The 17,087-nt window shown below is 31.8% G+C and overlaps 1 pseudogene; it reads left to right on the plus strand.

Annotated features, from left to right (window-relative positions):
- Positions 1-1,793: 1,793 nt before the first annotated feature.
- LOC143615214 (uncharacterized) lies at positions 1,794-16,830 on the plus strand (annotated as a pseudogene).
- Positions 16,831-17,087: the final 257 nt, after the last annotated feature.

The following is a 17,087-nucleotide window of genomic DNA, read 5'->3' on the forward strand; positions in this document are numbered from 1 at the left end:
GTATTATTTACATATCTTAATACACTCTTTTTTGTTCACTTTTTGATGTATTGTTTTCTCTCAAATTTTAAAAAGGTATATAGACTTTTTATCAACTTTTCATTTCAAAGTAAAATATATTAAAAAATACAACTTTTAAAAAGGTACTTTTGATCAACTTTTCATTTCAATGTAAAATATATTAGAAAATACAACTTTTCATTTGTCAACTATAAGAACAAGTTAACCATTTCTAGATTGTGAGAAAGTGTTATACTACATGTAGAGATTATTGATTAATGAAAACAAAAATATATTTTTGGGTATATGAAAATAAACCATGATATTGAACAACATTTACACTAATTAAATTGTCATAAACAATGTGTATTTTTTGTTTAAATGTATATATATTAGGTGTTATTAAATTACATCAAAGATTTACAATATTTAAATTATAAAACATACTAATTTAAGATTTAGATTTTTATGTAAACGTTGACTTTTAAACTGTTGACTCTTTCCAAAAATTGTTACTATTATTTGGATATGTTCATGCATTTAATTTTTTCCCTTTTCTATGTATTGTTAAATTTCAACTTTAAAATAACTTAGAAAGGTAATCTTCACCTTACTTAAATATGTTGATCAACCTTTCATTGTAATCTATAAACTCTATTACAAGATATGTTTTCAAAAATGTTTCCCAATTTAGTTACCAATTTATGTAACCAAGAAAGAATATTTTGCTAAGGTTTTTCATATAGCCTAAAATACATTATTGGTCAAAGTATATTGAAACTTTCAAAATTGTGAGCACGTATTGGACTACTTATATGGATTATAGGTGAAACAAAAGACAACAACTTTCAAACTTTATGAAACTAAACTATCATATTGAATAAGATTGACACAGTTTCAAATTCTAATTTAGATTGAGACAAATTAAATATGAGTATGCATTTAACATTTTCCAAATTAAATATAGAGATTTTCCATCTATAATATCAAATTAACATTTTAAAATTTTTAACAAAATACTAAATATATATTTCAACTACATATACAGATTAAATAGGAATGTAAACAAAAAAAAGTTTTAGGCTCTAAGAAGTAAATATTTGTTGTTATTAATTTACAATGAAAGATTTACAAATAATTGAAATTTATAAGATACAAACCATAATAGAGATTTTGATTAAATCTTTACTTTTATAATTTTTAACTATTTCCAAGAAATTGTAATTATTCTCCGGATATTTGAATGCATTATGTATTTTTTTTTTCTTTTTTATGTATTGTTTTATTTCAACTTTACAAAAATTTTGAAACTTAATTTTTACCTTACTTAAATATGTTGATAAACTTTTATAATATAATGAAGATCAAATTAACATTTTCAAAATTGTTACAAATTACTAAATATATATTTCAACTACTTATATAGATATTAAAGAGCAATGAAATCAAAAATATATTTTATGCTATATGAAATAAAACAGAAATTTGATCAACATAATTTATATTTTTAAGTTTACTTTTACTTTTAAAGTGTTTAGTCTTTTCAAAATAATGTTAAGATTCATTGGATAATTGGTTGCATTCTGTTTTTATCCGGTTTTATCCCTTCTCTGGATAGCTTTTTCAAAAAAGTTTCCTAATTAACCTTCCAATTTCTCTAACCAAGAAATAATATTTTTCTTCAACTTTTCATATTGCCTAAAATAGATTGTTTTTTTCGTCTATAAGTATTCTCCCACATGCCCACAATTGTGCACGCTCACATTCACTTTGTCTTACTTTCTTGTGAAGTCATGGAGCACGGGTGTAATCTAACACTTTATGTTGTAATACATTATTTATTTAAAGCAGGTTATAAGTATTGAATTTTTTTGACACGTGCATCATTTCACTACAAAAAAATTGGCCTAAGACAACCTTTATTTCGTAAAAAAAGTTGCATTAGGTGAAGTTGCATTAGATTTAGTGCAACCTTTTTGTTAGATAACGCAACTGTTTCTTTCAAATGCAACACTTTTAAAGGGTTGCATTTGAAAGAAACAGTTGCATTATCTAATAAAAATGTTGCATTAGATCTAATGCAACTTCACCTAATGCAGCTTTTTTTGTGAAATAAAGGTTGCCTAAGGCCAATTTTTTTGTAGTGTATATTGTTACAGAAACATCACATATTTGAAGGATTTGGATTTGGCACGTCGTGATTACACTCTGAAAGTTCATGTAATCCGTTTATGGAAGCAGCCTTTGTATAATAATCCAGATCAGTTTTACTCAATTGAAATGATTGTTGTGGATGAACATGTATATCTTCATCCATTAAATTTATACATTTTGTTTTTAATTATTTTGTATTTTTCATATCTCTTTGACTTGTACATTTTACTTACAGGGAACCACAATGCAAGCTAATGTTCTTAGAAGATGGTTTCCCAAATTTGAAAGTCTTCTTAATGAATCAGGTTATTTTTACTATCATCTTATTTTTATAGTCAACAATATTACTTTTACTTATAGATTGATATCATATTTGATTTCTTATTTGTTACTATATTACATTTGAATTTGTATTATAAATTTTTACTAAATATTGATAACATTTACTATAGTTGTATTGATTGTTTATACAAATTTTTATAATGGTTGTTTACACTCTATTTTTGTCTTCATTGTATTTGTATTATTTTTAAATATATGTTATAAAATTAGTATGTAAAATTAATTATTTTTAGGAATATTTGTCAAATTGTACTTGAATTATAATTATTTGTATTTTGTAGATTTTAATTTTTAGTGAATAGAGTATAACCTATTTTAATATTTTCTACTTTTTTAAGTTATTATTAAAATCTCTAAATAATTGTTAGATATGATTAATGAATCAGCTTATTTGTAATATTAACTTATATTTTTACTAAAGATTACTTTTACTTTGCACAATTGATATCACATGTTGATTTCTTATTTGTTTTTAGTTTATGTTAGAAGTTTTATAAAAATCACAAAGTAATGGTTTAATTAAATCTAATTTACACTTATATAATTTTACTTTTGTAGATTGCTATTTCATTGTGAGGCCTATAATTGGTTTGAATGACTCAAAGTACAAATATGTGAACAACCAAAACAAGCTGGGGATTTTTGCTAACAGTGATGTGTTCCCATGTTTTGATTTCTCTGGTCCAGTATATGAGTTCTGTTTCACAGATTTTAAGGATATCATTGAAAAAATTGTTCTTGATAATCAAGCTTTAGGTAAAGAGATTTTATATTGTACATGTATTATTTTTCTATTTCCTTTTACTTTTTATGTGTTAATTTACAATTTGTTTTTTTAAATGTTATTGGTTTTGTTGCTGATGTTAAAGATGTGAAGAAATTCAAGACATCAAAGGGTAAAGACACAAAGAAAGTCAATGTCATTCTTCAAGATCTTGAGTATGTATTTACTCTTAATATTTTATAATTTTAAATTTAGTTTGGAAAGTATTTTTGTTGAAATATTATTTTTAATTCTGTTTTGCAAGGATGAATTCAATTTACCTTTCTTTGTGGGATTCTTATGCTGATTCTGTTTTAGAGCACTGGCAAAACAGACATGAAAATGGTGTTATCGTTGTTGTACTCCAGTTTGACACATTGAAGTACTTTGGACGTTTCGGTTATGTGAACAACTGTTTTAATGTTTCAAAGCTTTTTGTGAATTCTGACATTGTTGAAATTACTTCATTTCGAAACAGGTTTTATACATTCATTATTAAAGATTCATATTACAATCTAATTTGTTTTTGCAGATTCTTTATTTTACTCACTAAATTTATCAATATTTTTCAGCCTTCTTCAAAACTCTGCTGGTTCATCATGTTCCACCCAATAATCTAGGTTATCTGGAATGTTTTTATCCCTCTATGATGAATATGTTGTAAGGAGCGAATTTGTTAACATAGCTGAGATAACTCTAAATGAGTAAACTTTATCTGCCTTTTTTTAATATTTAATATTTATGTTATGTTATAATAGAGTTAATATAAATACAGGTGAAGTCTGTGGTTATTGTTGGTACTGTTCGGATGATACAAGAAGAATTGTCATGGTATTATTTTGCTTGTAAAACTTGTCACATGAAGGTTACAAAAAAGTGTGATGGTGATGAACATACTGTTGGTGTTTTGGTTGATCAAGAAGATGTTTTTGAATGTAAAACAGAGACTTGCAATAATACTGTTATTGAAGTTGTTGAAAGGTTATATTATATTTAAATTTTGTCAACATATTTTTCTTATAATCATAGTATGTTACATGATTTATTTATTTATGCAGGCTGAAACTCCCATTGGTGGTTCAGGATTCCACAGGAAGTGTGTCTTTGACAGTTTTTGACAGAGAAGCTTCGAAAATTCTCAACACTTCTACTAAAGCTTTAGTTGAAAAACATGTTGCTGTAAGATATCATTGTTACTTTGTAATTTTTCTGCTTTATTTTTTTCATTTTAATAACTATTTGATGTTAATATTGTTGTGAAATGTTACAACAGGGTGGTGATAAAGCGTTGTATCCTGATGAGTTTGATGGTCTTGTGGGGAAAAAGTTTGCATTTCGGATTGATATTACCGACTTTAATCAGAAAAACAACTTCTGGGTTTTTGGTGTTTCAAAAATCATTGATGATGGTGAGATATTAACTTTGAGCTTAAAAAGAAGTCAAACAATTCTGAGGTAATAAATTTGCATTTAAATTTATTCAACATACATTTTTAATTTCACCAAAAAACTGTGATGGTAAATATTTTAAATTATAGGTTGATGACTCTGCATGTTTGACCAACTGTTTGGATGATAGTCAGTCTTAAGATACACTGAACCCCAATGTATGACCTTTATACAATTCTAATTATTTCAACTATTTACAGTATTACATATTTATTTCAACCTGATATAAATATAATTTTTTATATTTGAAGTTCATATTGTGTTTGTAAATACATATTAGGTTGATAATCTTGGTGGTATTGACTCAAGTCAAGCTCTCAAACCAATGGTTATTAACATCAATTTAACTTTAATTTTTCCATTTATTTATAGAAAATGCAACATTTACTTACAAGCTTATTTTATAAATTTATAGGCTGTTGTTGAAGTTATGGATGATAATGTCATTACTCCAGCTGGAAAACAAAGTAATGACAAACAAATTGAGAAGCCTGATGTTTGTGAGACTGCAACATTTAAGAGGAAATCCAAAAAACCAACTTCCAAGAGAAATTTGATGAACACTTACGATGTTGTTGAACTTGGGGATATGTCTACCACTAAACCTGTTTCTGATGGCAAGCCTGCCCTGCTAATCCCCAAGCTCGAAAAATGAAGTGTTTATTTTTATGTTTCTAATGTTACTCTATGTAATTTTGAAGACTTTTTAATTATCTATGTTGTTTTAGAACTATTTTCAGATCTTGGAATCATTCCAAGGTTTATGGTTTTATTGTTGTATTTCCTGTTGTGTACTTTTTGGTTTAAGACTATTTGAAAATGTATCACTATGTTATGTTTTTTAATTAACTTTATGTTTGTTTTGTGTTTATATTTTAAAGTATTACATATTTTTATGTTACCAAAAACTTTATTTTGTTTTAAATTTTCAACTTATATATTCATTTAAAAAGTTTTAAGTTTTTTGTCACTCAATATAAATTTCTTAATGAAAACTAAAATGTAATGTTTTCAAATGTTATATAAAGTTTTTTGTTATAGAATACCAATTTTATGTTTTGTTCATTTAATTATTTAAATACCATGTTATAAATTACCTTTTCTTTTTAATACAACTACTAATTTTAGATTCAAAAATTACATTTTGTACAGATCACAATCAAAAAACTGTTGAAGCAAAGTTTATGAGACAGAAAAGAAAACTTGAAATGACTGTTAAAAAAACCCAACAATTAAGCCCGCGATGCAATATCGAAGGTTATTTTCGTAACATAGTTATTTAGTAATAATAAAATTAGATATGTTTATTAACAACAGTTATAATTTTTTTTTCATACAGATTCACAGATAATAAGCCCACAATCTACCACCTCAAATGGTATAATTTTTTTTTAATTTATATCTTCTTATGTAATTACAATTTGTAATTACAATTTATATTATTCACATATAGTTTTAAAGAAAGAAGACAAAATAGAAAACAAAAGATGTACTCACCAAATTTAAGCAAAAATTTTCAAGGTAATATAATTAAATCTATTGTCCTTTATAATACATCCATCATAACAAAACACATTCATGAATTTGCAGGATCTTTGGAAGACATCAATTTCAATTTCAACCTTCAAATAAAACAACCAAATAAGCACCATGGAAAGGAAAATTATGTTTCTTATCAATCAATTACAAATGTTCATAACGTTATTGCTTCTTCAGATTATAATATTACACAACCACTTTCTAATATTACCAACGGTAAGTAACTATACTTGTCTTTTATACTTTTCCTTTAGATGATGATACATATTTTAATTTATATGTGACTACTTACTTATAATTGTTTTGTATATATATTATAGTGTCTTATATAGAAATGATGATAACACCGATCCACAAATCTCTCGGCTGATCAGAAAACAATATCTTAATTCAAAAAAAGCAACAGCTCAATCTTCTAACGCAAGGAATATTAAAGCATCTTCATCCAAATCAAAAAAACAAAATATATCTAATACATCTACATCAGATGTAATAGAACAATATCAAGATGATGATGATGATGTAGAATTAATGAATCAAATATTCTCTGGTAAATCTAAAGGTAAAAAATATTCTTTATTTTATTATATTTTTTTAACATATCAAATTTTACTATCTTATAATGAAGTATTAATAAATGTAGTAAATAATTTGTATCGGATTATTTAGATCATGGAAATCAAAGTCATGTATGTGAAAAATGTAATGCAAAATTGTGGAAGGATGAAGCGTTACGAAGTAGACAAAGAAAGAATAAATCAAGCTTTAGTTTATGTTGCGGATACAACAAAGTTCATCTTCCAAATTTTAAAGAACCTCTATCCATTTATAAACGTCTTTTTAGTGGTTTGGATTCAAAAAGCAAACATTTTTTAAAAAACATTCGTCGATACAATTCAATGTTTGCTTTTACATCAATGGGTGGAAAAGTTGATTCCTCCCTAAACCGAGGTAAAGGTCCTTTTATTTTTAGATTGAGCGGTGAAAATTACCATTCCATTGGAAGTCTTCTACCAACAGACGGTTCAAGCGCTAAATTTTCTCAGTTATATATATATATATGATACTGAAAATGAGGTAGCAAACAGACAAGAATGTTTAGGGTATGTTTTCTACTTAGTTAACAGAATTATATTTTATATGATTTATAGTTTTCACAATAGCTAACTAGTTTTTGCATTACATATATTTTTTTTCAGTAAATCCAACAAGGCGTCGACAGAAGCATCTGAAACTTTAGATGTAGAGATTATTCAGGAGTTGAAAAACATGTTAGATGCACACAATGAGTTGGTGAAATCTTACCGAATGGCCCGTGACTATTTTCAAAGCAATCCTCATGTTGATTTAAAGTTACGCCTTATTGCAAAAAGAAATAAAGATGGAAGAACATATAACTTGCCAACTGCTTCTGAGGTTGCTGCTTTAGTTGTTGGAGACATTGACATGTCACTTGAACCTAGAGATATTATTGTCAAGACCAAAGAGGGTTTCTGCAACGTATTAGTGAATTACATCCCTCTTATGTGCCACTTCAGTATCCGATTATTTTTATTTATGGTGATGATTGTTACAGAATTGACATTCCTCATCGTGATGTTTCTTGTTCAAACACCACTAAAACACGCTTATGCACAATGAGAGAGTTTTTCTGTTACATGATTCAAGACAGATTGAATCATTATTCATTGATTCTACTTTCTAGGCGCCTTTTTCAACAATTTTTAGTTGATGCGTATACAATGATCGAAAGTGAAAGACTCTTTTTCATACGTAATCAGCAAAAGAAATTAAGATGTGAGACTTATGAGAATCTCCGTTCTTTTCAAAATCAAGGCAACAACGATCTGTCTACAGTTTGTTAGCGTGTTATACTACCTTCTTCCTTTACTGGCAATGCCCGTTACATGTTGCAAAATTATTTAGATGCCATGTCTCTTTGTAAGTGGTATGGTTATCCAAATTTTTTCATTACAATTACATGTAACCCTAAATGGCCAGAAGTTAAAAGATTTTTAGAAGACACAATGCTTAATGCCGAAGACATACCTGATATTTATGTTGATTATTCAAAATCAAATTGGATTCTATCATTAAAGACATCAAGGAGAATTCAATACTTGGAAAGGTCCAAGCAAGTACTTTTTTCTCGTTATTTCTACCAATCATCAACAAACATATATGTATGCTACCAAACCGTATTAAGGAAAATAATTATACATATCAAATATATTATCATATATCACATAATATATATAATTAGCATACCATCCTACATAATAATATATTACATACCAAGCCTTATACACATAAGGCAAACAGTTTAAAAAAAAATTGTCTTGAGTTCACCATAACCATACCATTACATATCAAAAACATGAAAAACAAAGTTTTCACCACCACCACCTGAATTCACCAGCACCCATCACCTGCATCAACCACCAGCCACCACCTATATTCAAAGTATAGCCAAAACTAAAAACATTATAACTTAAATGCTTAAATGTTGTTATAATTTTCTCAAATAATCTAAAACTACTATAATAATATGTATTTTCAAGGCTTATTATTAAACCGTAACTAACTTATTGAAATGCTTTATATATTTGAACCTAAATCTATACTAATAAAACTCTAATATTAAGCAAACAAAAACATCTATTAAAATTTCTTATTTATGGGGTGTTTGGAATTCCTTATTTTCATAACTTATAACTGATAAAATTTTTGCTAAAGTTAATAAGGTGTTTGGCAAACCATAACGCCTTTTGGATTTTAAGTTATGGTTAAAGCAAAATATATGAGGTTTCAAAACTTAGGAATCTCTAACTTATTAACTTCATTGATTTGAATTACCTATTACACCCTTTAACCCTCAAAAACCATTACACTCCTTTTAAAAAAGAGTGTCTATTTTGGTCATTTTGATTTTTCTAAACAAATAACCTAATCCAACCTTATAACACTATAATTCCTAACAAAAACCATTACATAGCCTTATAATTCCTGTCAACAAAAAGTCCCTTTTCACTTAGATAAGCTATCCTAAACACACCCTTACATATATACATACATACATATCCATACATATCCATACTTAACCAATTACCCTACTACCATAGTTACATACATACCTACAATCACTAATCCTCGTCTACCGAGAGTACGATCATAGTCCGCTGTCTATACCTATACTCAAGGTTGTGAACACGTAAAAAGGTCCGCAGTCCTTACCTATGTTCGCCAGTTATGGTACGTGCAAGGCCCGCAGTCCTTCCCTATACCATCCTATATTGACAATATGTACAAGGTCCTCAGTCCTTCCCTATGTTGCAACCTAAACCATAGCACGTACGAAGTCCGCAGTCCTCCCCTATGCTACCACAACACAAATATAGCACGTATAAGGTCCGCAGTCCTTTCCTGTGCTGACGCCTATCTACATTACGTATAAGGTCCGCAGTCCTTATCTACGTTGGCTTCTATCTCCTATAACACGTATAAGGCCCACCGTCCCTATCTACGTTTACATCTATCATCTACATCACGTATAAGGCCCGCAGTCCTTAACTACACCATCACCTACCAAGTCTACGTCCAACAGAAGTTAGAGGGATTCACCATCCTAACTTACTATGTCGAACGTAGGACTCACATACCATTAGTGTACCTGTATACACATACTTCACATATACAATAATTACATTATAGCATAAGAACACTCTAGGCGTTCTTTACATCATTCATTTAACAACCATACCCCTTGTCGATACGTGCAATATCCGAAGATCGTTCACGCCCCGACAAGTGTTCATTTGTAATGTTCATACATCTTCCATATATAATATTCGTACCTTTATTTATAACCTGACAGTACGCGCAATAACCGAAGATCGTTCGTGTACCGACAAGCAATCATTCATATCTATCACATATATCACATATGGCATACACTTATCACTTAGGATAAATGTATTAACAACACATCGAGTATGCACACAGCCCCGAAAACATCACAAGGAATGGGGCTAGAAACTCACCTGAACTCGGTTACTTCTTCTGCTAACGGTTTCTCCTTCTTGAGCTGTGCGCGTCTAACTGTTTAATACTTACAGTATTAAGTACCGCTCTAGTCATCTCATTGCTACTTAATTAGTCTTACACGTCTAAGCTGTTTTACTTCATTAAATCATTACCTGGTTAGTTAATCGTTACTCATTAACCTTTAAAGGTATCTTTCATAAATTGCCAAACTCCAAGGGCTGTTATGTAATTATATAATTCTTTTCTAAGTCCAGGGACCATTCTGTCTTTATATTAAACTCCTAGTTCGTTACTTTTCCCTTAACGAATTGGGTAAAGAATCATCCTCTGATTCGCTAAGCTCCCATAACGAACTAGCTAACGAATCACCCTCTGATTCGCTAAGCTCCCATAACGAACTAGCTAACGAATCACCCTCTGATTCGCTAAGCTCCCATAACGAACTAGCTACGAATCACCCTCTGATTCGCTAAGCTCCCATAACGAACTAGCTAATGAATCACCCTCTGATTCGCTAAGCTCCCATAACGAACTAGCTAAAGAATCACCCATAACGAATCACCCATAGTTCTTATCCAGACTTTGACTCAAGGGTCAAAGTCAAAATCGTCAAGAACAGCAAATAGTCAACAGATCTTAGATCTGCAATTAAACCTTCGTTTCTTAACCAAATATCACGATTTTGGTATCAACAGAATCGTCTGACCAGCACCTACAAACCCCAACCATCAAATCGGCCTAACTTCGATGTTTAAGGGGTGCGATTTAGGCATATAGGTTACGGGTTCTTTTAGGTTAACAATTAACCTATCAAATGCTAATCAGTTCCAGTAATATTTGTTATTTTGGGTTCGTTTATAACAAACTAACACAGATCTATGATTTCCAAAATCAAACCGAACCTATACGAACGATTTCTAACTATAAACGTACCTTGAACGAGTCAAACTACGAACACGGTTAAGCCTTGATGTTGTTTTGGTCCGTCACGACGTTCCAGCACCAACAAGCTCGGGTTTTCGCCTTCGGATCTTGGTTCGGGTTATAAGATGGTGTTGTGTGTGTTTTCTAAGGTATAGGCTAGTGTGTAGATTAGGATAAAAATGGAAAGGATTAGGGTTTAAGAGGTATTTATACTCCCTTAAGCCCATGGACCTAAGGCCCATCTTTCCCTTTTGGTCCATAATTAAGTCCATCTAAAAGCCTACTTATCCTATCATATTTTATTATTATTACTATCCGAACGAAAAATTGGGATGTTACACCATGATACTAGATCTGCCATTTGTTTTTTCAGAAAACTTTAAGAAGAAAGTTCAAAATATGTGGTGTTCATCTTTCATTTGACATATATTAATACTTTGTAAACAAAATCTTCTAAATCTAAACATTTAATTCGTAACCAGACTTTTGGTTTTCCAGCTTCCATCATAATTACTTTTGACGGCTCTAGGTTATTATTCCCACTGACCTTTCATTTCTGATTTGACCTATTTCATATTAACTTAACTATATATTATGCCATATATAGTAATCCATCATATCTTCCCACATTTTATATTAATTACAAAGTTTCTATAAACATTAAATGTCTTTTTTGTATTAGACTTTAATTTAATACACTTATTTTTGCTATTCATTTTTATGTCACAATCTGATATGTTTGTTTATCTTTTTATATAGTTGTATATACAGTGGAGTTTCAAAAACGTGGGTTGCCTCATGCTCATCTGTGTTTATTTAAGCATGCTGATCACAAACTTCCAACAGTTGAACATATTGATCCATTTATTTCAGCTGAAATACCAGACAAAAAGTTAGATCCAGAATTGTATTATCTTGTAAGGGAGTTCATGATTCATGGTCCGTGTGGCATTGCAAATAAGAACTGTCCATGCATGATTGACGGAAAATGTTCAAAAAATTTCCCAAAAAAATTCCATGAATTCACATCAATTGACGGTGATGGTTATCCCGTATACAGAAGACGAAATAATGGTTTTTTTGTTGAGAAGTCAAGTGTGATGTTGGATAATACAAGCGTTGTGCCGTATAACAAAACACTCTTAAAAGATATCAAGCACACATCAACGTTGAGTGGTGCAATCAAGCCGGTTCCATCAAATATTTGTTTAAATATATAAATAAAGGCCATGATAGAGCATCGGTTTGTTTTGTACCAACCAATCAAGAAAATCACAATCAAGAAAACATTGATGAAATCAAAGACTACTATAGTTGTAGATATATATCTGCATGTGAAGCATTATGGAGGATTTTTTCATATGATATACATTATAGGACTCCCTCAGTGTTTAGGCTTCCTTTTCATCTACCTGGTCAACAGCAGGTTATTTATGAGTCGTTTGATGATCTTGATGACATATTAGATAAACCTTCTGTTGCTTCCTCAATGTTTTCAGAGTGGTTCAAATGCAATCAAAATTATCCAGAAGCATGTACTTTAACTTATGTTGAATTTCCTACAAAGTTTGTTTGGAAAGCCGACAAACGTTATTGGAAACCAAGGAAAAAAGGATTTTCCATTGGCAGAATTCATGCAGTCTCTCTTTCTCTTGGTGAAGCTTATTATTTAAGAATTTTGTTGAACAAGGTAAAAGGTCCAACAACATTTGCTCAAATTCGAACAGTCAACTCTGTTGAATATCCAAAATTTAGAGATGCGTGTTATGCATGTGGCCTTTTGGATGATGATAATGAATACGTTGAAGCAATTGTTGAATATCCAAGTTTATTTTGCACATTGCTTATGTCGGAGAGCATGTCTAGACCTGAATTTGTTTGGGAAAGTACGTGGAGTTATTTGTCAGATGATATTTTATACAAACAACGTATTGTTTTAAAGCATCTAGGTATTAAAATTTATATCATGATTTAATTTCCTGTTTTATTATCTCTATTTAAAAATCTATATTTAATTTATTTTTTGTGTAACACATACTTTTAAAATGTACAGATTTAGAACTTAATGAAGAACAACTCAAAAACCTTACATTGTTTGAGATAGAAAAGTTTCTATTAAGAAATAATTCTACTCTAAAAAAGTTTTCTACCATGCCTTTTCCTAATAAAGATTCCATCTCTTCTGCAAATAATCTTTTACTTAGTGAAGAACTAGCTTATGACAATGTGATGTTAGCTCAATAGTTTGAACAACTGTTTTCTTCATTTACTGATGAGCAGCATTCTGTATATGAAGAAATCATTGAAGCGGTTGATAAGAATAAAGGTGGGGTATTTTTTGTTTATGGTTATGGTGGGACTGGAAAAACTTATCTTTGGAAGACCTTATGTACATCTATAAGATCTCAAGGAAAAATTGTTTTAAGTGTTGCTTCAAGTGGAATCGCTTCACTTTTGTTATACGGAGGTAGGACTGCACACTCCCGGTTTCACATCCCAATTAATTTGGTTGAGGATTCATTTTGTTACATAAAGCCAGATAGCGATCTTGCATATTTATTAAGAGAAACCTCACTAATTATATGGGATGAAGCACTGATGGTACACAAGCATGGGTTTGAAGCTTTGGATAGATCATTAAAAGATATTTTAACATCCGCATCAGGAGCTTCTTCAAATTTACCATTTGGTGGAAATGTGATTGTTTTTGGAGGAGACTTTAGACAAATATTACCGGTTGTCCCAGGTGGAAGTAGACAACAAATTGTCAATTCATGTTTAACTTCTTCTTCCATTTGGAGAAATTGCAAAGTCCTTAAGTTGACAAAAAAACTGAGGTTAAGTACTGTTGGTGCATTTTGTGACCGTCGCTATGCAATTCTGACCAGCGGAGACGCCAGAGGCGAAGTTAGAACAACTTCGTCGTAGGCGAAGTTATAACAACTTCGCCTACTGGCCCAAGCCCAAGCCCGCGAAGTTGTTTTGTCTATATATATATGTGTCTTGTTTAGGTTTCAGTATCCAGAAAGTTAGAATTTTGTGTGTTCAGTTCAATTGTTTAGAGAGAAACAGAGAGGGAGAGTCGTGTAGGATAACCCGAGGTAGAGCTCACCTCGGGTCGGCCGTGTCTTTGTTTTTGTTCGGTTTGTAACGTGGTTTGGTGATTATATAAAAGATCTGCAGATTTGTTTATCCCATTCGTGTGTTTGTTCGTGTGTTTGTTTGAGTGTAATCGTGTTCTTCGTCTTCTACACCATTAAACGAGTCTAGGAGGATTCCGCACTCCTAGACCTCGTGTGGATCTCGTATCGATCAGCGACGCCCCGGGGGGGGCTTACAAGTGGTATCAAAGCCATAGGCTCTTATGCTATGGTTCGAGATCTGCGTTTTGGTGTTTCTGGCACGTTTCTGATGCGTTTTTGGCAGAACAGCCGCAGTAGGCGAAGTAATTAGGGTTCAGGCGAAGTTGTCGCTTAAATTTTAGGGTTTAGGCGAAGTTAGCAGCCATGCGAAGTTATAGCCAGGCGAAGTTAATGAGGGGCGAAGTTGACTTTTAGAAGAAGTTGACTTTTGGGCGAAGTTGACTTTAGGCGAAGTTAAAAAAAAATTGTTTGGAGTCTTCGTCTGTATGGCCAGGTGTACACGATTATTGTGAGACCGAAAGTGTTGTTCCGACAACGAGTGAAACTTGTTATCTCTTGGTCTTACGTGTGAACAAATACGGGTCAACTCTGGATATGGAGTTGAGGTTGTGAATGGGATATTGATTGAAACTGGATGTTGACACATATTTGGGTGTTTTTGGGCAAAGAAATTGTTGTTGTTCGAGGTTGACCAACTGAAGAAAGTCAAATTGAACTGAAGGTTTTCGTCATCACTGGATTGCGGTCAGAGCATATTATTTATGTTATTTTCAAGGCGTTCGAGAATTGGATCCTGTTACAATTTTGGAACAAGTTGGATTTAATCGGGAATTAAAGTGTTAATGTTCTTGATCATTATCCCTAGTGATCGAAGATGCTTCGGATTAATTAATGGTCATGTGTGTTAGATTCTGTCAAGGTGGTTTTGTGATGAAATTGATCACTTGATGTTGAGTAGTTGAAGATTGAACCTTATCTTACTATACAATTCCGACGTGTTGGTGAAGTTGTGGAGGGAGCACAACTTCACGTGTTGGTGAAGTTAGAAGAACTTCACGTGTTGGTGAAGTTAGAAGGACTTCACGTGATTGGTTGAGATGATCAATTAGGCACGGGGATGCATGCATGTCAAAGACCTCAATCATTATAGTCGGAGAAGCTTACACTGAAGGGGAGATCTGATATGGAAGACGCCGGGTGATTGGTAGATTTGTGAAGCTACAAGACAGTTTCAGACACAGCTGGTTGAAGACAGGATGGATGTTGCATGTATGTGTGAAGTTCAAGTTTGAAGATCACAGTGCAATCGAGTCCTACAAGAAGAAGCAAACAGAAGATCATCAGTTAAGAGGGAGTCTGTTGGTGCATGTTTTGTAACAGATGATCTTTTGTGTTTGTTAGAATTGAGAGCAACGATCAAAGGGGAGTCTGTTGGTGCATTTTGTGACCGTCGCTATGCAATTCTGACCAGCGGAGACGCCATAGGCGAAGTTAGAACAACTTCGCCAGAGGCGAAGTTATAACAACTTCGCCTACTGGCCCAAGCCCAAGCCCGCGAAGTTGTTTTGTCTATATACATATGTGTCTTGTTTAGGTTTCAGTATCCAGAAAGTTAGAATTTTGTGTGTTCAGTTCAATTGTTTAGAGAGAAACAGAGAGGGAGAGTCGTGTTGGACGACCCGAGGTAGAGCTCACCTCGGGTCGGCCGTGTCTTTGTTTTTGTTCGGTTTGTAACGTGGTTTGGTGATTATATAAAAGATCTGCAGATTTGTTTATCCCATTCGTGTGTTTGTTTGTGTGTTTGTTTGAGTGTAATCGTGTTCTTCGTCTTCTACACCATTAAACGAGTCTACGAGGATTCCACACTCCTAGACCTCGTGTGGATCTCGTATCGATCAGCGACGCCCCGGGGGGGCTTACAAGTACCTCAATCCATTCAAGTGAAATTGAGCAAACTAAAATGTTTGCACAATGGCTTTTGGATATAGGCGAAGGTAATGTTGGTGGTACCAATGATGGTGAAGCACAAATAGAAATACCAGAAGATCTTCGTATCAGACATTCATGTGATCCAGTTTCAGAATTAATAGACTTTGTCTATAACAAAATTTCAAAAAACAAAATTATTTTCATGAAAGAGCAATACTTGTTCCAAAAAATGATATTGTTCAAGAAATTAATGATCGTTTGCCGTCAATATTTCCTCGAGAAGAAAGGGAATATCTAAGTTCTGATAGTGTATGTCCTACCGACATGATTAATGAGAATTTAGATGAAATTTTATGCTCTCCAGACATTCTTAATGGAATTAAAGCATCAGGTTTGCCAAATCACAAGTTGGTGTTAAAGGTAGGAGTTCCTGTTATGCTACTTAGAAATATTGATCAGAAAAGTGGATTGTGTAACGGTACTCGGTTAAAGGTGGTCTCATTGGGAAAAACGTATTATACAAGTGGAGATTATATCAGGTAGTAATATTGGAGATATGCATTATATTCCAAGAATTACTTTAATACCTACCGACAAAAAACTTCACATTAAGCTACAAAGAAGACAATATCCGCTTGCTTTATGTTTCGCAATGACCATAAACAAAAGTCAAGGGCAATCACTATCAAGAGTCGGATTATATTTGAAAACCCCGTTTTCACACATGGTCAATTGTATGTTGCATTATCAAGAGTTACAAGACGAGACGGACTTAAAGTTCTAATTCTAGATAGTGATGG

The sequence above is a fragment of the Bidens hawaiensis genome, unplaced genomic scaffold (assembly GCF_021521415.1).
Source record: "Bidens hawaiensis isolate Kalapana, Puna unplaced genomic scaffold, B.hawaiensis_p1.1 tig00042306_1, whole genome shotgun sequence".
Taxonomy (NCBI): Eukaryota; Viridiplantae; Streptophyta; class Magnoliopsida; order Asterales; family Asteraceae; genus Bidens; species Bidens hawaiensis.